This window comes from Gorilla gorilla, chromosome 5 (genome assembly GCF_029281585.2).
Source record: "Gorilla gorilla gorilla isolate KB3781 chromosome 5, NHGRI_mGorGor1-v2.1_pri, whole genome shotgun sequence".
In the NCBI taxonomy this organism is placed as follows: Eukaryota; Metazoa; Chordata; class Mammalia; order Primates; family Hominidae; genus Gorilla; species Gorilla gorilla.
Window position 1 is genome coordinate 108139157 of NC_073229.2, and position 26559 is coordinate 108165715.

Genomic DNA, 26559 nt, shown 5'->3' on the forward strand with positions numbered 1-26559 from the left:
TTGGAAGACAAAGCTTTAGATACATTTGGCAACTTTATGGGCCTTTCAGACATTTATAGAGGGATTTCATTCAGTTATCATTTTCAATGCATGTTTTCTGGTTGTATAAAAGCTTCCCCATGCAAGAGGGCTGGCCTTATAACAGTAGATTATTATACCACCATGTATTTTCACCAGGTAAAGAAAGTATTTCATGGTTCACTTATTGAGGACCATCAACCCCTTCATAATTTAGAACCTGAAGATCGGATCTTCTGAGAACCTCAGAGAAAGACTGCCCTTGGCATCCACACTGCAGCAAAACTTCAGGACCTTGAACCTTGGGCTAATAATTTCACAACTGAGACGGCTTCATCTACACCCTTGGAACTATACCCATTGGAACCCTTAAGGTAAAGCTAACCAAGGAAGTTTCTACCCAGAAGAAGATTGCATCCTTGATATGAACAGCTTTTTCCCAAGATCATGCATCAAGACTTCTCTACTATCATGAGACTCTTATCTTTGAATCTTTTTCCCTTGCTTATGCCTCTATGAACAATAGAAGTGAAAAGGGGGTCTGTTGTGTGTACTAATTGTGTATACTTTGATTTGTGAAGGATTTTGAAGCCAGCCTTATACATGGTTAAGCTTATACCTTGATAGATGGAAGATGAGGCGCAATGAAGGTAAGAAATTTTAAAGGTACATATGTGGCCTCATAGTCAGTCAGAAATAACACATTGGTTCATTCTTCTTAACCCACATCATGGGTTAAAGAGAACAATGCCAGGAGGCCTTCACTCTTCTAGAAGGGCATTATTTATTAGGTCCTTTTCCGCCACAGTTTGGGGTAAAAGAGACAGTGACTAGAAATTTATCCCTCATAATAAGCTCTATAGCAGATTCTATTGTAAAGGCTATGGTTGCAAAACAGACTTTAAATTCTCTTGTGAAAGTTATGCTAAATAATGGAATTGCTGTAGATTACTTACTGGCTAAACAGAGAAGTATCTGTGCAGCTGCTGGCACTTGTGGCCTGTGGAGAAATACATCACATCAGGTATTACAGAGATTCAGCTGTAGGGGATTAATGAAGAGACTGCTTAGTTAAGTAGGCAGACCCTTTATCTAGCTTATTCTTTGATCTATTTAATTTTAGGTGGTTTGGGTATGGGGATCTTGGGTAACTCTTCGTGTTATGCTCCGATATTCATGATAGTAGTCTCCCTGGTATACTGTATTCTCTTAAAAGATTTAAATTTTTGCATGCAGCCATCTGTAGAAAGTCAAATGGTCTCTCCAACTGGAATGACAAGAGCTGAAAGAAATGTGTGACCATGAGGGCACTGTAACCTATAAATGACATGCTGAGACCAGAAACCCAAAATGATAGTAACTAAGAGTGACACAAAAGCCCTAAGTTTTGGTCACACTCTCACCTAAGTGAGAACCTGACCAAAAAGGGGAGTTTTTTAACAAAATTTTGGGAGGCCATTGTTTTTGACTGAACTCATGCACAAGGCCCCAACAGAGCAGACCAAACCAAAATGGAGTCACTCATACTACCTGTGACATAATCAAACTAAGACTTCAAGGAAACACACAGATCCTAGAAGAGACCAGGTTTTGGGTTTTTTTCTCCTGTTTCTCCTGTTTGTTTGTTTGTTTGTTTGTTAACAGGGGAAAAAACCCCAAACCTGGTCTCTTCTAGGATCTGTGTGTTCCACCATAGACTAGAAGGTCCCTCCTTGTCCTAGAGAAGATCTAGAACACATTTCTAGGACAGAATGTATAAGCCAGCCTTATACATGGATAAACTTATACCTTGATAGATGGAAGATGAGGCCCAATGAAGGTGAGAAACACATATCTATGACATTCCAGCATAAGAATCTAAGGTATAATTCCTACATGACAGGAATCTGCTCCATTAACAGTTGGTAGATCTCACTTGTAAAACTGTTTCAGCCCTCTTCCCCGAACCCAAGAGCAGTTTTTAAAATTCCTTTATAGATTATCTTTAATATTTTTAAGTCTATTTGGTTCTGTGATTTTTTTCTTTGAATCATTTTTGCTAACATGTTACCTAGAAAATGGTTTATTGAATCTAACTTTTCTAATTTATTGGCAAAAAATTTGTTCACATTGTTTTATTTTTGGTATTCTTTCTATATCTGCAGTTAAAGCCATTTTTTTATTTCTACTGTTTACCTGCTCTCTCTCTCTCTCTCCTCTCATTCATCAATACTTTCAAAGTTTTAGTTATTAGCATTTTTTAAAGAATTAGTCTCTGGTTTTGTCATTTCTCTCTAATGTACTTTTGTCTTCAATATCATTACTTTTGCTCTTACCTTTGTTATCTATGAAATGCAGCTGCTTTGCTGTGACTCCTTTTATTCCTAGGACTAGGGAGCAGAGCTTGAGAGGAGGAAGAAGAAAGTGTACTATTTTTGAAATGAAATTAAGCCAAGAAAAATTGAGGCTGGCATTTCCTCTGAGAGGTGCTAGACTCAAGTTGTTCTTTAAAGGAAAAATTTTGAAACCCTTCTTTGGAGCTTTTGGAGAGCCCTAGAAGGTATGTTCCAAGGGAATATTTTCAGAGAATGTTAATGTTGTTTTTATTGCATAACAAATTTCTATGTAACCTTAGAGTCAAGAGAAAAAGGATCTTCTATTTTCTTAAAACACTGATTCACTGCGGAGGTCATAAATGCTAAATCACAGCATGGCAGGCAAGTGAAAAGAAAATAAGAAAGCAATGACTATCTACATAATTTATTTCTAAATCATAGTCCATGGGCTGATTTCTTTTAGCATTTGGCACTTTGCCAAGCTGATGAACCCCCTATCCACATGAAGTCAAGACCCACAGATAATATGGATTTCCCTTTCTCCAGCATTGGCAAGCACCTAAGTAATATGGAAGTATTTGGAAGAGCTTGTTTATGTATGTCTGTATTGTCACCCATCAATTTGATCTCTTTGGTGACTTAGAATTCCTGATGTCCTCTGAGCCTACTCTGGGGTAATAGTTCCATCCCTCAGTGTAATGGAATTTTTTATTTTAATGAAAAAGTTCTTAGTGTAATTAGGCATGCAAATAAATAGACCAGCAATTATGGTGCATCATAATAAATGCTACATTAGAAATATGCAAAAGTGATATGAGAGGTAGAGACAGAATCCCTCACTCCATATTAAGGAATCATAACAGGATTCCTGGAAGAGGAACTGAAGCTTAAGTTATAAAGGTTAGCTTTACCTTGAGGCAAGGTTATCTGAAAGCTCTTTCAGACTGGGTATAAATGGATATATTAATCTGTTCTCACGCTGCTATAAGGGCATACCTGAGACTGGGTAATTTATAAAGTTCCACATGGCTGAGGAGGCCTCAGGAAACTTACAACCATGGCAGAAGGCACCTCCTCACAGGGTGGCAGGAGAGAGAATGAGTGTCGAGCGAAGGGGGAGGCCCCTTATAAAACTATTGTATCTCATGAGGACTCACTGTAACAAGAATAGCACAGGAAGAACTTCCACCATGATTCAATTATCTCCACGTGGTCCTGGCTTCGACAGTGGCGATTATTACAATTCAAGGTGAAATTTGGGTGGAGACATAGATCCAAACTATATCAATGGGTAAGAGGAGTTAAGGCCGTAGGAGTGAAGGGATTGGTGGAGCTCTGTAAAGGCAGTAAGGCCAGGTACATGGAGGATCCAGTGTTCCCATCTGCTAAAATGCTCCAGTCATGAGAAATGAGGCAAGAGATGAGAGGAAGGGTGAGTAGCAAAGCATAACTTTTCTGAATTGGAATAGCTGATCGTGCCTTCTGGCACAGAAGATGCATACCCAACTCTCAGATCTCACCTAGAGGAAACAGTTCTGCCTCACTCAACCAGAGTTACTCCAAGTATGAGCCATCTGCTCTCATCTCACCTGGCTGGCTTGCCCTGTCTCAAATGACTAATGTCAAGGTAAGAACTCTCTTTCCATCTAGACCATGCCATTTGCTGATCTTTTCCCCTACCTCATCATTTCTAGAACAAGTGAGTCAGACCAGGGTAATCAGGGATGGGGGCTTCAGCTGATCCAGTCAGGAGAAAGCCAGGCCTCAGGTCATTAAAGCCAGAAGAAGGCCATGCTGGCTCACCACTAGGCTGATCCCACAATGTCCTTGGGGCAGCAAAACAGGGGCCTTGAGTATCCTATTGAAAGAATGTTCTGTTTCAAAAATATCCTCAAAGCTATTGTCCTAGGAAATATAAGAATGTTGTGTTATAATTCCTTACACTTACATTAGTTTATATAAAGATCTTAATCTGGCCCTAGTTGAAGGTTGGTGTATTGAGACCAGGCCCCTCATTTAAAGTGTTTCTGGAACAGAAGGGCTGGAGTGAGAAGTCCATGGGGGACCTGTTCTCAAGAATAACTGAGATCTGTAGCAATGTTGTAAAGCGCTTTCACAAACTGCATGTCATGTCTTCCTCACTAAAACTTACAAACTGCATTGTATTAATAATTCTAGAACTGGAAATACCATTTTACCCAGCCATCCCATTACTGGGTATATACCCAAAGGACTATAAATCATGCTGCTATAAAGACACATGCACACGTATGTTTATTGTGGCATTATTCACAATAGCAAAGACTTGGAACCAACCCAGATGTCCAACAATGATAGACTGGATTAAGAAAATGTGGCACATATACACCATGGAATACTATGCAGCCATAAAAAATGATGAGTTCATGTCCTTTGTAGGGACATGGATGAAATTGGAAATCATCATTCTCAGTAAACTATCGCAAGAACAAAAAACCAAACACTGCATATTCTCACTCATAGGTGGGAATTGAACAATGAGATCACATGGACACAGGAAGGGGAATATCACACTCTGGGGACTGTTGTGGGGTGGGGGGAGGGGGGAGGGATAGCATTGGGAGATATACCTAATGCTAGATGACGAGTTAGTGGGTGCAACGCACCAGCATGTCACATGTATACATATGTAACTAACCTGCACAATGTGCACATGTACCCTAGAACTTAAAGTATAATTTAAAAAAAAAAGAAAAAAGAAAGCAAAAAAAATAATAATAATTCTTACTTTGCAGATGGGGAAATAGATGCCAGGGGAAGTCGCATAATTAACCAAGTTCCTTAGCTGGTGGGAGTAACATTTAGAACTCATATCCAGATCTCTTGACTCCTGAGCCCACAGCTTCAGTCTCTACCCAAGGCCGTGGTCTTGTGAAACTCTTATAAGCTCATAATTGTTTCACCTCAGCTATGAGGGTGTGTGCTGAAGGACAGAAAATCTAGCCCTTCAAGGTCTGGACTTATGAGTCCAAGGCAAGAGCAAAGTTAGCTGAACTCAGGCTGAGCTAATAAATTGATTTTGCACCCCTTATATTCATTCAGCTAAGGCCAGAATCATGCAGCCTGGATGTACAGGTGGGGATGAGGTGACCCCAGATGGCAGAGCGCAGGAGTAGGTGGGGGGTGGATAATTACAATAAGACTTTGCCTTATCTCTTAAGTATTCTTGTCCTGTGGGGTGACCTTGAGAAATTGTTCTACTTCCCTGTCTCTCTAGCTCTGCAATGAATTGAATATGTGAGTGCCTGTGCTGTGAAGATGTAGGGATGCTCCCTGTCCTCAGGATGCTTACATCCAGAAGAATGCATTTTAAAAGGTCTAGGTATAAGGGAGAATGTGTTTCATTTTTGTTTTGTAGAATCGTTAAGAAACCTATTCTTCTGGGAAACACAGACGAATAACATGTTATTTTAGATTTGAACATTTGTAAAGATTTTGGATGGATTTGGTATTTGAGCTGCTTTGTCAGGAAGTAGGATTTTGATGGTCAGGGCTGAGGACAGACTGGGGAGCAAATACAAGAATGTGAAAAAGCCAGGCGTGCAGTCTCTCTCTCTCTCTCCTCTTCTCTCCACCCCTCTAGTAGTTCTGTTTCTCTGAAGAATCCTAATGTGTACCCCAACTGTTTCCAAAATGATTTTGAGATTGCTAAGCAGCCACATTCAGTTGAAACTGGCTTTACATTTTGTAGGTTTAAGCAATTTTGGGGGCAATGAATGTACCTTCAATAGACTTTTGAGTGTCAACCTTTATTTTCTCCCAGTCCATTGCTTACAGTCCCCAGGCTACTGCTGTTCTGTCTAATGATCCTTACAGTAAATACACTAAAAGAATAGACAATGTATTTAACAGAGACTGATCCCTGGAGTCTGCACATAAGATTTAGTCTGCAGTTGATACTAATAAACATGAACACAGCCTACACTGCTGTTCCATCTGCCTTAAGGTTTAGATAGCCTATGTGAGAATGAAGTGGCCCCTCTGAAGGAAACAGGAAACTTATACAGTAAAATGTAATTAAACCAGGATAAGCAGCTATCTTGGAAACTGTGGCAAGAAGCTTACAGAAAATTTTGGAGATGTCGATAAGGGAGACATGGAGAGTAAGGGGTGGGTCACTGTTTCTCCAAGGCTGATAAATCATGGCTCCAATGTGGACTTGGTGTCAGGCCTCCCAAATGATGCTGCTCCTCACCACACACACACACATACGTAAACATACACACACACATACACACACAGGGGGAGAGAGAGAGTTTTAAATGTCCATGCAACCTGGAAGACATACTTCTTCTTCCTGGGGCCCAGTTTTCTCATCTGTAATATGATAGGAGTAAGCCAGACGATCTCTAAGTTCTTTTCCAATTCTGGCATTCTATAACTCTAAAGTTTGTTTTCTCTAATCAGTTCTGTGATTTGGAAGACAATGAGTTGATAATCCAGTGGGCTATGACAGTTATAGTTCTCTTAATAAGTTAAATTAGAGTATTCATGTTTTGGCATATTCACATCCACGTTTGCAGACTCTGATTAGCATGGACAATTTTCTCTCCCAAATCACTTCCACACAAACTTATCAAATCATCTGACTAGTCGCACGCATCCTGACCATATCACATCACAAGGCGGCATGCATTAAGGCAGTTATAACATCCCCCAAGGTATTTGCACAATGACTGCTCACCGTAGGGAACAGGCTTCCCTCTGCAACAAACAAGGAAAATGTCTTTTAAAATGCTCTAAATAATACATGTGAAAACCTAGGCAATACTCAAGGTATAAAGGAAAAAAGCAAAAATGGCTAAATTCCCACCACTCAGAGATTATCACCATGAACTTGTCAGTGAACATTCTAACATAAATTTTCTATGTTTATATATACACACACATAATTTTGTATAAGTGGGATCATATTATATATGCAATTTTATAATAATTTTTAAACCTTATGAAAACTTTTATGTTTTAAATTATATCTAAAACTTACTTTACAGTCCAGTAATATTTTAATACAGAATTTTTAAATTGTAGTATATTTTTCTTGTATTTAAGGAAAGATTATTGGTCTACAAAGGGGAGATTAGAAGACTTGCTTTCTCAACCCATAGTTGTACCATCTATGTCTAAAGATACTGAAAAATGTGAAAACTGACGTAACAGAGAATTCTGACTTTCTAAAGAAATCATGCAAAACTTTACATGAAACAAACAAATGATGAAAGCTATCATCATTTGTGAGTTTCCCTCACTTTTTAGATGTTAATAATTTGCCATAGTGGGTCTTACGAAAAACCAAAATTTCAGATGATATAGCGTGTCAATTAAGTTGTTGTCAATTTTGAGGGCAATGACTCATAGTTTAAAGAAGGAAAATTGAATATTTTAATTGTAGACTTGATGAGCTCTTTAAATGCCAGAAATGATTTGTTACAAATTTTTGAACTAGAAATGAAAACTCCCTGAAGCATCTTCTAGGGTAAATAGTCATACTGCATTAACCGTAAGAGCATAACCAATAACTTAGAGACCTTTTACAATTTTAAAATCAAATATTGCTGAATGCCTGCTGGATGAAAAGTAAATAAAAGACGTTACAGCAGGAACACTTTCCAATATTACAGCAACTCAGTGAATTTCACTTCTGCTGCATCCTGAAGGAAGATGGTTGTCTCAGGAAAATCAATTTGAGTTGCAAGCTGAGCTAGCTGCTTTATTTACAGAACACCATTTTTACTTGAATGAACAAGGAAAATACAAACTATGGTTATTCAGTTGTGTATTTTGGCAGATATTTTCTGGAAAATTAACAAAGTAGCCTGTCACTGCCAGGACTAACATTTTTTGTTAATGTTGCTGATTTTGTGTTTTGTGCTAATGATAAAATTTCAACTTTTAAGAGATTAGAATTTTGGAAAAGTTTTATCTTCCACTGTGAATTTGTCCGCTTCACAATGCTTGAAGACATTTTTATGAGATTTATAGGTATTCATAAATGTGATTTATTTATTATTATTTTTTTTTTTTTGAGACGGAGTCTTGCTTTGTTACCCAGGCTGGAGTGCAGTGGAGTGATCTCAGCTCACTGCAACCTCCCAGGTTCAAGCAATTCTCCTGCCTCAGCCTCCCCAGTAGCTGGGATTACAGGTGCCCACCACCACACCCGGCTAATTTTATATTTTTAGTAGAGACAGGTTTTCACCATGTTGGCCTGGCTGTCTCGAACTCAAATGATCTGCCTGCCTCAGCCTCCCAAAGTTCTGGGATTACAGGTGTGAGCCACTGTGCCCAGCCAAAAATGTGATTTTTTAAAATATCATTTACTTTTTGATATCAATATTCAAATTTATATTTACCAATATGTAATCTTGTAAAAAATATACATGAGTAAAGATCTATTCAAAGTGCAAGATAGACCAGTGGATTTTAATGTTACAGAGTACCAAAAGTTCATTGCTAATCATTTCACATCCCACAATGAAGCTTACTTTTCAGAAACTACCGCCTGTTGAAATTTGATGTTATGTCAAAGAAGGCTATCCACAGTTATAAAAGGCTACTTAAATGCTTCTGTCCTTTTCAAGTATATGTCTCTATGAAGTTTGAATTTTTTCAAACCAAATAGCATATTGCAACAGATTGAAGCAAAAACAAACATGAGAATCCAGCTGACAGTAAAGAGACGTGCAAAGATGTAAAACAATGCCACGCTTATCACTAAATGTTTTTGTTTTAGAAAACACATTTGTCATAAATATGTTAATTATGTCAACATGCAATTGGCTTATTGTTATTTTGAATCAATCAAATATTTTTAAAATTCAGTTTTATTTCTGATATCATAACTGCTGATAAATATAATCCACAGAAATGAAAGCTGTTTAGAGTCCTCAATGATTTTTAAGAGTTGTAAAATGGTGTTGTGACCAAAATATTTGAGAACCACAAATCTAAAGTAAATCCTAATTTACCCAATTTATTTAATGGATACCTTGATTTAAATTGCCTATTTCTTTACCTTGTCTATTAAAAAGCTATACCCTACTAATGAAATAAAAATCAATGTATCCTTTTTCATAAAAGAACAATTGCTTAAGCAATAATGTTGATTTGGAGTTTAAATGTATGGTTCAAATAGTACCTATAGTTTTTTTTTTTTCTTTTTAAGGAATTTGAAGTCAAAATTTATATTTTCATCTCCTGTTATTTTTTAATTTTAATATCAGTTTAGCAATAGGGAAACATTGACTTATTTGATTAAAATGGTTAAGATCCACACTGAATGTGCATTACTACTAGATCATGGACAAACTTATTCCTTTCTAACTTACAATTTAGCATTCGTTCATTTTTAAACAAGTTTGAATGTAAATTATTCACTGGGCTTCTCAGAAGGAATTTGTACTTTCAGTTAGGGATATTATTAAATCTTAAATTTGTAGTGTATGGTCTATGGTTTATTATTTTCTCCCCTGGCATTCAGCAAAGTTCTTGACGCATAAGACATACTCAGTAAATGTTTGTTGGACGACTGACGGATAAATGATGAGCACATGAGTGAATAAATGAGTAAATGAGTGAATGACTGCATTTTTTAATCAAAAAAGTATGTTTAGCCATATGCATATTTTATGACAAATTAGAAACAAGAATGATCCTTTGAATATGTATGCCCCACCAGGCAGCCACCTCTGGTTCAGAGCCTCCTTCCCGACCCCAGGCTATTCTGACCCTGATAGCCTAAGTGCTGTTCCTACCTTTACTTGGACTTTCTTTCTTTCTTTCTTCCTTTCTTCCTTTCTTCCTTTCTCCTTTCCCTTTCCTTTCCTTTCCTTGTTTCATTCTTCTTGCCCAGGCTGGAGTACAGTAGCATAATCTCGGCTCACTGCAACCTCCACGTACTGGGTTCAAGCAATTCTCCTGCCTCAGTCCCCCCGAGTAGCTGGGATTACAGGCGCCTGCCACCACACCCAGCTAATTTGTGTATTTTTGGTAGACACAGGGTTTCACCATGTTGGCCTGGCTGGTCTCAAACTCCTGACCTCAGGTGATCTGCCTGCCTCGGCCTGCCAACGTACTGGGATTACAGACATGAGCCACCACGCCTGGCCACCTTTCCTTAGACTTTCTTTATGCCCCGTTTAGCCTGGACTTCTGCGTGCCACTTGCTCCTGTCTGACTCTTCACTGACATGACATAGCCCATTATCTCATGTTAGGCTTTTCTTGGAAACAGCGCAGGATGAGGATAAAGAAGAGAGTGGACTCAGGAACCTAACTCCTAGCCTGGCTCTACTACTTCCTGGCTGGCTAACTTTGAGCAAATACCTTTGTTCCCCTCCTCTGTATGGTAGAGATCATAAGAGCATTACCCTCAAGGGGTTATCATGAGAATTCCATGGGTGAGTCTTTGTAAAGTGATTAGAATGGTGCCTTGCACACAGTAAGCTCTTTATAGATATTTATTAAATAAATGTAAAAGTATATAAGGACAGCATGACGTGGCTGGCCTTTAGAAGCCTGTTAGACTTCAGGTTGAGTGAGGGTGTTGGAAGCCCCTTTCCCCAGACCTGCCTACCCCATTGTACAGCTCTTTGGACCCAAGTTCTGGCTCTTCACAGATGGGCTTCATTCTCCACACTGGGTCACATCTGGCTGTATCTTGAGACAGACCATCCTACCTGGGGAACACAAATTTCCACATCTAGGACAAGTAAAACAACTGCCATTAAAATATAACTTTCATGAGGTATCCTTCCACCTACATAGAAATATCAAAGATTATCAGAAAAAGGATGAGAAGAGCATTCTCTAAGAGCAGAAATTACTCATAAGAGCAAAACAGAGGAAGGTAGGAAAAATAAATTCAGACTGGGAATAAACATTTCTGGATTATGTTACAAATCATGTGTAGTTGGGAATAGTCACCTGCCTAAAAGGATTAATCAGTCTTCCTTTCTGGTTAGTGTACATTCTGTTCAGACACTGCAAGGGTTATTTGAGAGAGCTTGTCCCCTGAAAGCCCATAACCTTTGTCTGCAGCTTGTTCAATAGACATATGTAATTATTGTACATTTGAGTTAGTCCTATCATGTCATGTTGGCTGAGACGTCAAATAATTTCTAACTGGATCAGTTACAAACCTTTCTTTTTCCTGTTTAAACCATAATCCCTGCAGTTTAGATACGTTTCATTTCCTATGAGCTGTTAATGAGGATGATGTTCTTCTTCAGAGTTGGAATAAAGGAAAAGTTGTCTTAAATAAGCACCTGGAGGCCTAAGAAATCTCATGGAACTGTTAGGGCCTAGAGATAGGGCCTAATCACTATAAAAGAAGTATCTTAAAATAGTTAAGTTTCACACACCTTAACCACCATGTTTTATGTAAATAGGAAAATGCCAGTAACTAAACTCGTGTTTAAAAATGTAACATTTGAGAAGATCCTAGGATTGCTGCATTTGTCAATGGATAACGTAAGTAGCAGTTCATCAACCTGCAAACACTGTACCACATTCACTGGTACACAGTTACAACCTAGAAACCATCAGCAATCTAGTGTGCAGCCCAAGAGACTGTCCCTTCTTTCAGTCATTACTCCCTTCTCTGATTTCTAACAGCATAGGTTAGTTTTGTCTGCTTTTGTATTTAAGTAAATGGAACCATTTTCTATGTACTCATTTGACTCTGACTTTCCTTCATTACTGGTTGTGAGATTCACCCATTACATAGTTTGATTTTAAATCTTGCTACTTTCAGGCTCTGTAACTTAGGGAAGTTGCTGTAGAATCAGGGTAACAATAGCTAATACTTAGGAGTGAGTGCAAGAATGAAATAGGATAACAGGAGAAGGCCTCTCAGCCAGTGCCTATTTCTAACAGATGCCATTCCTATCTCTCCTCCGATAGCCTCTTCTGTCCCACCCTACTCCTTGACCTTGATACCACACTGCAGCTTCCTCTAGCTCTTCTCACATGGGTCTGGGCATCTGCAGCAGTGGGCAGGCAACACCCAGGCTCCTGGAAGATCTACTTTCCCTAATAAATAGGCTTCATAAAGAACTCTGAGGATAAAAATAAAAGCCATAGTCTGGGAGAAACTACTTGGTGAAGAACCTGTATCCAGAATGTAAAAAGAGACCTCTCAAAACTCAAAAGTAAGAGAATAAATACACAACTAAAAAACTGGGCTAAGAGTTTGAACAAATATTTCACCAATGGAGGCATGTGGATGACAAATAAACACATGAAAAGATGCTCAACATCATAAGTCATTAGGAAAATGCAAAGATGTTGCAGAAAGTCAGGGACCCCGAATGGAGGGACCGGCTGAAGCCATGGCAGAAGAACATAAATTGTGAAGATTTCATGGACATTTATTAGTTCCCCAAATTAATACTTTTATAATTTCTTACGCCTGTCTTTACTGCAATCTCTGAACATAAATTGTGAAGATTTCATGGACACTTATCACTTCCCCAATCAATACCCTTGTGATTTCCTATGCCTGTCTTTCATCTCTTAATTCTTTCATCTTCGTAAGCTGAGGAGGATGTATGTCACCTCAGGACCCTGTGATGATTGCATTAACTGCACAAATTGTTTGTAGAGCATGTGTGTTTGAACAATATCAAGTCTGGGCACCTTAAGAACAGGATAACAGCAATGTTCAGGGAACAAGGTAGATAACCTTAAAGTCTGGCTGCCTGTGGGCCAGGCGGAACAGAGCCATATTTCTCTTCTTTCAAAAGCAAATAGGAGAAATATCACTGAATTCTTTTTCTCAGGAAGGAACATCCCTGAGAAAGACAATGCATCCCTAACAGGAGGCCTCTGAAATGGTCGCTCTGGGGATGGCTGTCTTTTATGGTCGTAGATAAGGGATGAAATAAGCTCCGGTCTCCTGTAGCACTCCCAGGCTTATTAGGACGAGGAAATTCCCACCTAATAAATTTTGGTCAGACCAGTTGTCTGCTCTCAAACCCTGTCTCCTGATAAGATGTTATCAATGACAATGCCTGCCCGAAACTTCATTAGCAATTTTAATTTTGCCCTGTTCCTGTGGTCCTGTGATCTCACCCTGCCTCCATTTGCCTTGTGATATTTTATTACCTTGTGAAGCATGTGATCTCTGTGACCCACACCCTATTTGTACACTCCCTCCCCTTTTGAAAATCACTAATAAAAACTTGCTGGTTTTGTGGCTTGGGGGGCATCATGGAACCTGCCGACATGTGATGTCTCCCCTGGACACCCAGCTTTAAAATTTCTCTTTTGTACTCTCCCTTTATTTCTCAGACTGGCCGACACTTAGGGAAAATAGAAAAGAACCTACATGAAATAACGGGGGTGAATTTCCCCCAACACAAATTAAAACTACAGTGAGATGCCACTGCGCATCTATTAGAAGGGCTAAAATAAAAAAAAAATAAAAAAAAAACTGACCATACGAGGTGTTGGCGAGGATGTGGAGGAACCAGAACTCTCATGCATGGCTTGTAGGGAGGTAAACTGATACCACCCCTTTAAAAAACAGTTGGCAGTTTTTAAAAAATAAAAACATACACCATAGGACCCCACCATTACTCTCCTAGATATTTACCTAAGAGAAATGAAAGCATATATCTACACAATGATGTGTAAGCAAATAGCAACTTTATTCATAAACTGGAAAAAACCAAAATGTCTATCAACAGATGGATGGATAAAAAATTTTGGTACATCTTTACAATGGAATACTATTCAACAATAAAAAGGAATTAACTATGAATAAACACAAAATGGATTTAATTGGAAAATAATTTTGTTGAGAGAAAGAAGCTGGACAAAGAGTACATACTCTATCATTCCATTTATGTATGTTAGTAAATGCAAAATAATCTGTAGTAACAGACAGCAGCAAATCAGTGGTTGCCAAGGAGTGAAGGGGATGGGCTGGGAGGTACCACAAGGGATCATGAGGAAACTTTTGCTGGTGATGCATAGTTTACTATCTTGATGTTGGTCATAGTTTCATGGTTGTATACATATGTCAAAACTTATGAACTTGTATACATTAAATATATGCTCTTTACTCCTTGTCGATTATGCCTCAATAAAGCTATTACAATTTTCTTTTAAGAAAAAAAGAGGACTGTGACGCTTTCAGGTCTGAGTGGTACATTAAGCATGTTCAATAGTTAAACAGAACACTGTTTCATTTGGTTACCAAAATGCAATTACTTTTTAAGAACAATTACTAACTTGTGTTTCCTGCCCATTTGGACTATTCATGATCCATTGCTTGGTTGCTTAGGGACTGCCAACCAATAAATAACCCTTCGGGAAGATGACCACTCTCCAAATCAGGCTTAGCATGCCCATTAATTTTAGCCACCAAGTTCCTCTTCCTACCTTTGAATTTGAATATGGAAAAAAATGGCTCATCATGTCCATTAATTTGGTATAAAACCAACTTTCGCCCTTTACCCACTCCCTTCTCCTCCCACTGAGACCTCTCTATGTCCCTCTCTAATCCTGACACAACCCATTCATTGAAGTATCACAGTCCCAGGCAATGTGTGTACACAGAAAGTTGATTTCTGAGAATTGTTTTTTTACAAACTTCAACAGATTTCAAAATTAGTTCATTGCTGAGGAGATCAGTCTGACTCAGGTTTATGTGCAAACAATAGACATAGTTTAAAAAAATCATCAGGAACACCTAAGATCAAAGCTGTTTTGTTCCAGCTGCTAAGCGGGAGATTTTGTGGCATCCATTTTAGTCCCTTGGCAGTCATAATCCTGAGTTCTGTGCTGTGACATAGAAGCAGTCAACGAGATCACTGAAGGAGAAGCTAATAGTACAGAAACTTCCAGTGTTCCCACAAAGAAGGGAATTTGGTATTATATTGTACACAGAAAAAAATTTTTAATAAAAATCAAAAAGTAAGGCTTTGGTTAGAAAAACACTTAGTAAAACAGAGAGGAATAGGCTTTATGACCTGGAGTATTAAGCCTTGTTTCAAAAAATTGCAAAACCAAGAAAATGAAAATCGACAGGTATAAATACAGTAGAAAATCTAAGGTAGAGTGACTCAGTTCTGACAGTTGTCTGATATATAAAGATACACAGGATAGTCCCATGGGAATGAACAGGAATCCTAGATTCCTAGGCCTTGAGTTCAAATTCTGTCTCCACTACTTACTAGATATGTGACCTTGAGTTACTTTTGCAAAGTTTTATCTTCCTATTCTAAAAAATAAGGGTCATAAAACTACCTACCTCTTAAGATTGTTTGAGGTGAGCTAACACCATAAAACATTCAACAGAGTGTTTAGTTGTAAGGACTCAATAAATGTCAGCTTTATTTTTATGAAGTATAACTGAGATATGCTCTAAGCAATCATCTTGTATCAGAATTACCCAAACTTGCCCATCATAACAATCAGCTGGGGCTTTTATGGAACATACAGATTCCAGGGCCCTGACTCAGACCTACTGAAACTGCATCTCCAGAGGAGGGGCCCAGGACTCTATTTAACAAGAGCCTCAGGGCTCTAGGCACATTTGGGAAATGGAGATGATGTTAGTAAAATTTCATTTCCCTGTATCTATAGGTCTCAAATTTGAGGACACATAACAATCATCTGGGGTCTGGTTAAAATACACACTCATAGCATTCCTATCCCCCAGAGATTCTGATTAAGGTCTAGGATGGTGTCAGAACAATTGGGTTTTAAACAAGCGCTCTCCTGGTAATTCTGGGCAAAAGGGCTTTCATCCTACATTTTGGAAAACACTGCCCAACATTGTGTTACCCTTATTTAGACTAAAAAGATAACTCTAGGAATAGTCTCTAATCTAGGAGAAAATTTTCAATAGCTTTGTTTCTGCTACCAGGTCATGCAATGTATGAATAAGAGGGAATAATTTAATCTCTCTGCCAAGTAGTTCTTTTTCTCATCCATTAAAATTGGTTCTTTCTATGCCAGTTTCTTTGGCTTGAGGTTAAAAAGTCCATTATACATTTGATGCATCTGTTCAGAGTTTCATGATTGTGCTATGTCGGCCTTTTTGCGACCTCTGATCACTTAGTCTGATTTAGGGCCTGTAGGCACCCTGAAGCTAAGGACTTTGCTTGCTTAACTTGTGTTTCATACTGGGTATTTCTGAGTCATTTCTGATGAGCAGAGGGCTTGAGGGAAGCATGAACAAAAGAAGTGAGAGCTGGTTGGGCACATAAGCACTTGGTCCTGATGGAGGCTTTGTGGCACCTGACTTGCCAGCTGCTTCAGTGCTTGTCCTCACAGTTCAGGATTCACCTAATGTGCTGAGATAAAGCAGCAAACAGATCCTGAGAGTAGAGTCAGGCTACACAGGCATTATATGCATGGGCTTTTGCATGACTTTTGATGGGTCAAAGATAAATGCTCAAGCTTGTGAGCAGCCAAGAGACAGGTCTGGAAGGATATACCAGTGTGTCAGAACTGGAAAGTGTTGCGATCTGGAAGAGAAGCACAACTCCAGCAGAGAATGGCAGGGAGCTTTTCTGTTAGTCCTGTGGAATTCAACTATGAACTGAGAAATCATCTCACTGGGACGCACTTGCAGTCATCCACTTAAAGTTAAGAGCCATAACAGAACAGGATTTAGGGTATAAGTAAATAAAAAATGTGCCACCAATCTGGGGAAATATCTTGCTAAATAATTGCCATCTTCCCTATGTGTATTAGTGCCCGTGATCAATAGACCTGGGTGTAGATCATTTTATCCATCTCTTTTGGAACAGAGTCACCTTATTCTTAAAAGCCAACTCAGACACTCAGTCTCATTTTTCATAGTGTTCCAATTCAAAACTTGACAGTTCTTGAAACTCTTCAAAACTAATTCAGGAAATTATTTCTGTAGCTTTTTAAATATATGAAGTGGACAATATAAAAATTTGAAATTTACCTTGGATAAGCAGCATCACTTAGACAGTGAGGGTGAAGAATAAAAATTTGGGACGCACTAAAGTCTACTCTTTTCTCCACTTCACATTTATTGGGAATATTCTGGAAAGTGGCTTTTGCCCGTGGTTCCTAAATGTCTTCCCCCTGTGAGCTATACCAGTCATCAGGTGTGTTATGTCCATACAGCTTTCCTAAGAAATGGAAATTAAAGTGTCTTTCCAACTCCACAGGCACCATAGCTGCTGAATAATAAAGAGGATAAATGGCTCACATTTAGGAACTACTTACTATAGGTACAATTGGGAATTGTCAGGATGCAGGTCTTTTTACAAAAGTTCTAGCAGCTGCATTTTACTAAATGAAGGGTTTGTTGTTGTTGTTGTTGTTGTTGTTGTTGTTGTTGTTGTTAATGGCCACACTGGTGTATACCAATAAACAGAAAATCTCATTAGTATCCTTTCTTTTTCCCACACACCTTCTCTATATGGCTTAGAGCAAAGTGGGGATTAATTTGTTGTGTATCATGGGAAGGGAGGTATTCAGAAAATTAAATCATGGATAAACTTGAAACAGACACAGTCAGAAGTAACCTTATCATTAAGTGACATTTATTACGTTCCCATATCACACAATTCTAATTTACAGAGCTCATGCCAGCTTATAAATTTTATGCATTTTTTCCTCCCAATCTTTCATCTATTTCTGTTTCCCTACATACTAGTTAGCAATGTTTTTAGCTTTAAGTAACAAAGCCCAACTAAAAGTAGCTTAAGTCATAAGGATATTTATTATTTATTTAATGAGCAGTCTAGAGTGGTATAGATGGCATCATGGTTGTTTGGTACCTCCAAGATGCCAATCATAGATCTTTATTCCTTTGCTTCACCATTCTCAGTGTAGTGTTGGCCTATTGTCCCCTTGGTTGTCATTGTATGTTCACAAGATAGCACAATTCCCGCATCACATCCTTACATCATTTTCAATGCCAGGAAGCAGAAATATAAGGGGCAGTTGCAAAAAAAAAAGTGATTTGGCACTGACTAGTTACAAGAGGAGCACTAACTCCGCAGGGTAGTATAACTTGGCAAATGTTAAAACAATGAACAGTAATAATATTGTACACTTTGTTTCAAGCATTGTGCTTTACAATTATTATCTTTTTAATCTTCACAACAGTACTATGAGAGTAATACTATGAAAATCTTCTTTTTTTTTGAGACGGAGTCTTGCTCTCTTGCCAGGCTGGAGTGCAGAAGCATGATCTCAGTTCACTGCAACCTCCACCTCCCGGATCCAAGCAATTCATCTGCCTCAGCTGAAAATCCTCATTTTATAGCTATTAAAAGATGATGTAGCAATATTAAAAATGATTTTTACAAAAAAATTTTGACATTTTAGCCTACCATTCTATATAAAATGTTTTAATTTTGTCCTGAATATGGACATGTGTGACTCAGATCTACCTTCAGGGAAGGACCTGTTGCCTTAGCTCCTAAGAGTGTTGTTATGAGACACCTTTCAGCTGGCAGCCCCTGGGGGGAGAGAACTGATTCTCCCAGGCTTGCCTTCTCCCTCGGTGGCCAACATCCAATCACTGATTGGGGGTATACAGACCAGGTATTCTGGCCCAATGTGGGACAACTCTAATGGGCCAGTTCATCTAGACTCCCCCGTCTGCCCATTCCTGATTCCTCTTTCTTCTTTCTACAGGTCTTGATCCTAAGGGTATTTCCTGATAAACATCCTGAATCCAACTCTGTCTTAGAACCTGCCTCCTAGAAAAAAATCAAACTGTGACAACTTTTAAGATCCCTTCCACCTCCTGTCTACATGCATTTTTATTTTACATTATTGCAGACATACTGAAGTACTACTTTTGTTATAATTTTTAATCTTAATGTTCTATCATGATCAACTCCTCATGTTGTTAAATAGCCTTCATAGTTACCTTTTTAAAATTTAAAACTAAAGTAATTTAACCATATTACAGAATGTTTGAAAAAAAATTACTCATAATCCCACTACCAAACATAGTTGATAATTTTGACATATTTCCTGTTATTTTTTCCCAATGAATAGTTTTGATAAGGTTATAATCACAACTTATAAGCAGCGCCCTTTTCCACATTATTTTAAAATTCTTTATTTATTTACTTTTATGATCTCACTCCAGAAAGGATTAAAAGCAGCCTATAAAATTACATAAATTCAGTAAAAGGGAAGCTAGGCATCAGCAGGGGTCTTCTATTCCTCAGGGATTTATGTAAACATACATCAAATACTTGAACATGTGGCAAATGAGAATCCAGAGCCCTTCTAAGATTTTGAGAATATCTGACTTCTTCATGTGTTTTTCTTAACTCCTTTGTCTGCCTAACAGTGAAAACTGGCTACCCAAGTCTTGCCCATATCAATCCGGGTGATAAGCACAGTACTTTTACTAGTTGCCACACATTCACACACTCAAAACCTACGAAATACACTAAAGAAAAAAAATAAAACCCACTTTAACTAGACATTTTGTGACTCTGCTCACTTCACTAAAGATTTGGAGTTCCCATCTTTCTGTCTCCCTCTTCCTTCCCCATTTGCTGTTGTAACAGACAAATTCTTCCCCTCCCCTACTGCAGCATCAGTTCCACCTAATTTCAGGCCCTTCAGACTGAGCTTTTGCCCCAAAGCAGCTTATTTCACCATTCATTTCCTCAATATGGGCAGGTTTTGCCCTACAAGGAATGCTGTCTTTTTAAACATTGAGAAAAGAAAAATATTTTTGGATCTCCACATTAAAATAAGAGAGTGATGGAAAATGAGAGAGTATGATGCCAAAAGAGAGGCTGGTCACAAAGTATAGGTCAAGCAGTTTCTGAATTTGAAAAGTTGTGAGGGAGGGCAGAGGAAGGATTGAAATCAAGCAACATGACAAAGAAGTATCTGAATAACTTAGCAGCTGGTGGGACCTGTGGAACCGAAGAGATGGGGAAGTAAAGTTACACCAGAATTATGAATCAGGGATATTTAGGAAAGTAGCCCCATCATGGGATGGAATAAGAAACTTAGGAAGGAGAGTCACTTTGGAGGGGATGATGGCGCATTTACCTTCTCAGGTAAGGATCCTGCAGAATGTGTTTGTAATTGGAGTGTGGATGAATGGGACCTTAGGAAGGATATTGAGACTGATCTGACTCCTGGCTGCCTATGAACATCTGAGGGGGACTACAGAATGACACTGTAACTATAAAAACCAGTCCAAAGAGAAGGGAGATTTGTAATAGGGTGCAGGGCAGGATGAAGTAAAACAATTTTCTGGGTAAGCATCAGGTGATGGAGTGATGTGGGGGAGATGGATTAGTGGAGCAAGTGAAAGACTGTGACTTCTAGAGTGTCCACAATTAGGGCTTTTCTTTTCTGTTATTTTGCCTGTCTGAGTGTTGGTATTATTTTGTGAAAGGGGGAGGCATCATGCTGGGGATGAAAAATGATTTTCTGGTACTTGCTGCGGCTAACTCTGTTACCATAGCAACTGACTTAATCAGCCAGGAGGGAGGATTTTACTAGAGACAGTCTATACTGGACTGTTGTGATTTCAAAGGGAAATATTTACAACTCTGTCAGTATAGCTGTTCCAGTTTAGATTGTGACAGCATGGCAGGTTAAACTCTATTTCAAAGATTTCTAAAGAGTTTAATCATTATTGACCCAAATTAACCCTCTTTTTGACCAGTTACCAAAAGCAAAACCTTGCAGTATGTACAGCCCATGGTGGTTGGGGTTAGTTTGTCTTTTTTTTTTTTCGCTCTGTTGATAGTGAAATTGGTTTGTCCACTTTGGGGTTTAAACCAAACCAAAATACTAAAATTATTGTATGAGACCGATGCGGGGAGCTATGGACAGTTTTTGTCTTATCTCATTCAGAACTAAGAGGGTCTCCTTATTCCCCCCCACAAAAAGCCTCTCCATCAAGCATTGATGAGAAATAGATATTTCACTGGAGGCTTGGTGGGAGGAGTTGGTTTATTTCACAGAGCTCGGAGCCTTTTACCTCCTCCCCATGTGAAGACAATATATTATCTTGTCTTTCATTACAGCAGGGGGCTGAGTCTCTGCTTCACTTCCATCTCCTTTCTCCAGCCTTTCCTCCTTCTATATCTCCATTTTTAGATAGAACTATAGGATGTGGTACAGACTCCTCCAACTGGGGCTCCCCACATTCATTTCTTAAAACCGTCTATAAAAGACAGCCAGTTAGTGACTTCATTTGTTCATGGCAAATCAAATCTTTCATTTACTAGAATCTTCCTTCCTTAGATAATACAGAGTAATTATAAATAAAAGTGTTTTCTCTGTGTACTTGCTGTTAAAAATATATATATAAGTTCTTTTAGGCTTCTGCATGCCTTTGGTTTGAAAGCCAGATTTTCCTGACTTTTGAAGTGAAGCACCTCTCTAGATTCTGGCAATTACAAAATCTGGATATACCATTTTGCACCAAAAGTGTAAAGAATAAGTGTACAGGTCTGAGCTTTCAGCCTCAGATTTTCTCTCCTCTATTAAGATTGACTCTGACCTTAGCTAAGTGTAACACTAATTATTACAGGATTTAAATTATTGTTTTACTTCTCCCTTCATCCCCCAGTGGTATTTCCCATTTTGAAAGATGATTTTGTTAATTAATCTTAAATGGTGAAACATTTGTGTGTGAAGAGAGATTTGAAAGGGGCGATATTGAGAACTCTTGCACATTCCCAGCTCCATTTCTGGAATCAGTACTACTCCACTCCCAAACATAGTTCATCAGAGAATTACACAGAATCAGCTTAGAAACACTCATCACTGAACTTTTCAAAACTTTCTCCCAAACTTTCACCTAAAACTAAAGATCTCTCATCCATTATTTATTCATCTGTGTATTTGTTGAGACATTGTTACAGACTTTGGACATCATGGATATACGTTATGGGCATTGTTCATTTTATACTTGAATTTGCTTCTGGCAGAGTTACCATTTTATTATACTTACATGAAAACAATACACTCAGAATCTGAGGTTCTTTGGATTAACAAAAAAGCATGACCCTTTTCTTTTTTGAGAAAGTTTATGACTACCTCAAGATTTTAAAAATATATTTGGAATGTTAGAAATTTTCCCTCTCAGTTTTTTTGAGCTATTACTGACATACAAAAAGCTATACACATTTAATATATACAACTTGATGAATTTGGATATAAGCCTATGCCCATGACTACAATCTATGCCATCAATCTATACCTTACCCCCAAAAGTGTCCTCCCGTTATTTTTATTTATAATTATTTGTGTGTGTGACATGAACACTTAACATAAGATCTAGTCTTTTAGCAAATTTTTAAGTATAAAATACAGTATTATTAACTACTGGCACAGTGCTGGATAGTAGATCTCTAGGATTTCATCTTATATAAACAAAACTTTGTACCCTTTAACCAATACCTCCCTGTTTCCCCTCCTCTCTCAGCGACTAACAACCACCATTCTTGGATCCAGTGCCTTGATCTTGGACTTCCCATCCTCCTGAACTGTGAAAAATAAATTTCTATTGTTTACAAATTGCCCAGACCATGATATTTTATTATAGGAGCACAAATGGACTAAGACAACACAAAAGCAACCTAATGTCCATTGACAGATGAGTGAATAAAGAGCTCTGCTTCTATGAGTTTTACTATTTTAGATTCATCAGCTAGTGATATGATGTAGTATTTGGCCTTCTGTATCTGCCTTATTTCACTTAACATGATGTCCTTCAGGTTCATTCATGTTTTCATAAATCATAGGATTTTCTTATTTTTTAAGCCTGAATAATATTTCATTGTATATGTATATCACATTTTCTTTACCCATTTATCTGTCAATGGACATTTAGGTTACTTCCATGTTTTCTTAGTCCATTTTTGCTGCTATAATAAAATGCCACAAGTCCAAGATCAAGACATTGGTGATGGCTGCTCTCTGCTTCCAAGATGGTGCCTTGTTGCTGCATCCTCCAGAGGGAATGAATGCTGTGTCTTTACATGATGAAAAGGACATGAGGGCAAAGGAGAGGAAAACTGCTCCCTAGCACCTCTTTTATCAAGTCATTAATCCCATTTGTGAGAGCTCTGCCCTCTTGACTTCTTAATCACCTCTTAAAGGCCTCACCTCTTTTTTTCTTTTTTTTTTTTTGAGATGAAGTCTCACTCTGTCGCCCAGGCTGGAGTGCAGTGGCATGGTCTTGGCTCACTGTAAGCTCCACCTCCCGGGTTCACACCATTCTCCTGCCTCAGCCTCCCGAGTAGCTGGGACTATAGGCGACTATCACATTGGCGATTACATTTCAACATACAAATTTTAAACACTGAAACTATAGCATGTGGCTTGGCTATTGTGAATAATGTTATAATGAACATGGGTCTGCAGGTATCTCTTTAACACCTATAGTGTCTTTTAATTTTAATTGTCTGGACTAAAGTATTTTAGGAGCCCTTATATTTATTTCCCTTCTAAATGCAGATATGGTGCTAGAAATAAAGCTACAAAAATAACACAGATCAAGACCCAAGCTCTCTTTACAAGAAACTTACACCAAAGTAGGGGAGACAGATAAGTAAATAACCATCTTGATGCAGTGTAAGAGGGGCAATGACAGCAGTAACCCCAGAATGTTAAGGGAAACATGCAAGGGTGACTACCTGGCCTGGAAAGGTGGGAGGGAATCAGGAAGTTTTCTTAGGGGAGTTAACACTAGTGTAAAAGTTCCCAGATGACTTTGCCTGGTCAGGTAAGGGTAGGAATGTATAAGTGTGATCCAGACTAAAGAAACAGCAATAGGACAAAGAAAATGTTAATTGGCAGATGGAACCATGATATAAATAAATGAAACTTACTGAGAACCTATTAATGTGCCAGGTACTGTGTGCTACCAATTTCTATGTTATTCGTAATTCAAAACTCTGTAGGGCACATCATTGTTATTCCTCTTTTATAGGTGAGAAAACAAAGGTTTGGCAAGGATGAGTACTTGCTGCAGGTCCAACAGTTATGACTGGACTGGAACTTCATCCCAGCTTGGCCTAACTTCAGAGGAGTTTCATTCAACTTATATAGATTCGATGTGAAATGGGAATGCAAGAAGGCATAGATATTTCTGGTTGATTCAATTTCCTGATAATTCCCAATTACAATAAAAGAAATGGTTTCATAAGGACTCACATGTTTGAAAAAGTCTTTGGATATAAAATATAAACCTGAGATTAAATTTGATAATAGAAAATTTTGGATGAAGCATAAATTAAAAAATATTTTTCTGGCATTTTTTTCCTAAAAAAAAGAAGATCCTGTTCCAAAACCAAGCCTTCGTAAAGAGGTCCTATTCCTATGTATTTTATGATTGGAGATGTGGAAGTCACTGTTGATGTGGTCAAAGTAGAAACATTTGTGGCTTTTTTCTTCTTGAGGAAATAAACCAAAATGCTAAAATAAATCAGTAGCAAATTAAGTTTGGAAGTTTTAAATACATGTGTAATCAGGAATACATGCTCAAATTGTCATCTTTAATTATGATGGAGAATTGATGGTGCTTCATTTTCAAAGCTTGCTTTTTCACATTAATATTCTGCGCTCTGCAGTTATTATACAATTGCTAGCAGGGCCATTGTGCATCTTTTGAAATTGAATATATTCTTACGTACTTAGGATCTATTCAGTACACTCCAGAGATTGCCTTGGATCCTGTCTCTGAAGATGTAAACATAGGAGAACAGACTAGTAATCATTTTATTTTCTGAATGTGTTTGAAATACATAAGCACAGAATAAGAGTCTGGATTTTCTCATTCCCAACCATGTTGCTTACACCTCATTCTTCATGCAGTTGCCATAACTTGAGGCCAGGTACTATGCTAGCTGTGGGCCACCATATTGATTTTTAAAGATAAGAAAATAATTAACACCTGACATCTGTGAAAATGTAATGGAGTACCAAGCCTCTATTCCGATAGTACAGAGATATGGGCAGATGGCATGGGAAGGTGTAGGAGGGCACAACAAATTATGTGGCAATTAGGAAGGGTTCCAAAAATGTTTCACAGAGGTGTTCCTTGCTGGGTCTCGAGAGCGAGGGGGACTCTCTAGGAAGATAAGTAGAAGGATATTCTAGGGAGAGAGACCAGCATCAGCGAAGGCACAGAGACATGAAAATGCACCGTAGGTTTTGAAAACGGGAAGTTATGCCAGCCCAAAGTGAGTCCGCATTGTGTGAAAAGAAGAAAGCAAAAAGAGCCTATCAATACCCCTAGGTTAAAAGACAGGCAGGTGCAGATTTTGAAGGGCTTTGTACTCTGTTCTAAAGCAACTGGACTCCGACAAAAGTCAGTGCAGTGTATTAAAGCAAGTGAACTTGGAGTTCTATATTTCATGGCAATAGGTGTTGTCAAACACCCCGCAGAGTAAGAAGTGGCTGAATTCAGAGAAGGCAAGTCCTGTATATTCTTTTGCTAATCTAGTTCCACATTTACAGTATTAAATAAATATTCAAGCTCAATCATTCTTATTTTATCTCTTCTGCCTTCTGTTTTCAGGGAAGATGGCACATGGCTAGCACTTACCTTGTATATCGAAGTTCTGTTTTGTCAGCTCTCAACTTTCCTTTTTCTGACTCGAATAACACAGACTCCTCACTCCTCATAAGGTTGATTCTCAAGCCTTTGATCTGCCTTTGTAGGATTTCACCAAACTTCTGACAAGTTCTCTTCCTCCTCTAGTCTTCTTAGACAAAATTATTTATTTTTGACTAGGCAATATATTTATATAATTCAACCATAAAATATCCTTTCTACCAATAATAATAATATATAATATTCTTTCAACTCTGTCCTCCATCTGCCCCTTTCTTTAAAGAGGCATTAAAAAGGCATCCTTTTCTGGGCCGGGAGCGGTGGCTTACGCCTGTAATCCCAGCACTTTGGGAGGCCGCGGCAGGCAGATCAAGAGGTCAGGAGATCGAGACCATCCTGGCTAACACGGTGAAACCCCGTGTCTACCAAAAATACAAAAAATTAGCCGGGTATGGTTACAGGCGCCTGTAGTCCCAGCTACTCGAGAGGCTGAGGCAGGAGAATGGCCTGAACCCGGGAGGTGGAGCTTGCAATGAGCCAAGATCGCGCCACTGCACTCCAGCCTGGGCGACAGAGCGAGACTCTGGCTCAAAAAAAAAAAAGGCATCCTTTTCTATAAATCATAACTGTG

The 26559-nt window shown here is 38.5% G+C and overlaps 1 protein-coding gene across 7 annotated transcripts in view; it reads left to right on the top strand.

Moving 5' to 3' along the window:
- Positions 1-24521, top strand: part of CYB5R4 (cytochrome b5 reductase 4) — a 149915-nt gene extending 125394 nt beyond the window's left edge. For 2 of the 7 annotated variants that reach the window (XR_010134315.1, XR_008681173.2), the window contains 3 exons: positions 178-392; positions 600-668; positions 2386-24521. The gene's annotated coding sequence lies outside the window, so the exon portion shown is untranslated. Of the gene's footprint in view, positions 1-177 lie in introns of all 7 variants that reach the window. The other 5 variants (XR_008681168.2, XR_008681169.2, XR_008681171.2 and 2 more) reach the window with 5 other exon arrangements.
- Positions 24522-26559: the final 2038 nt, after the last annotated feature.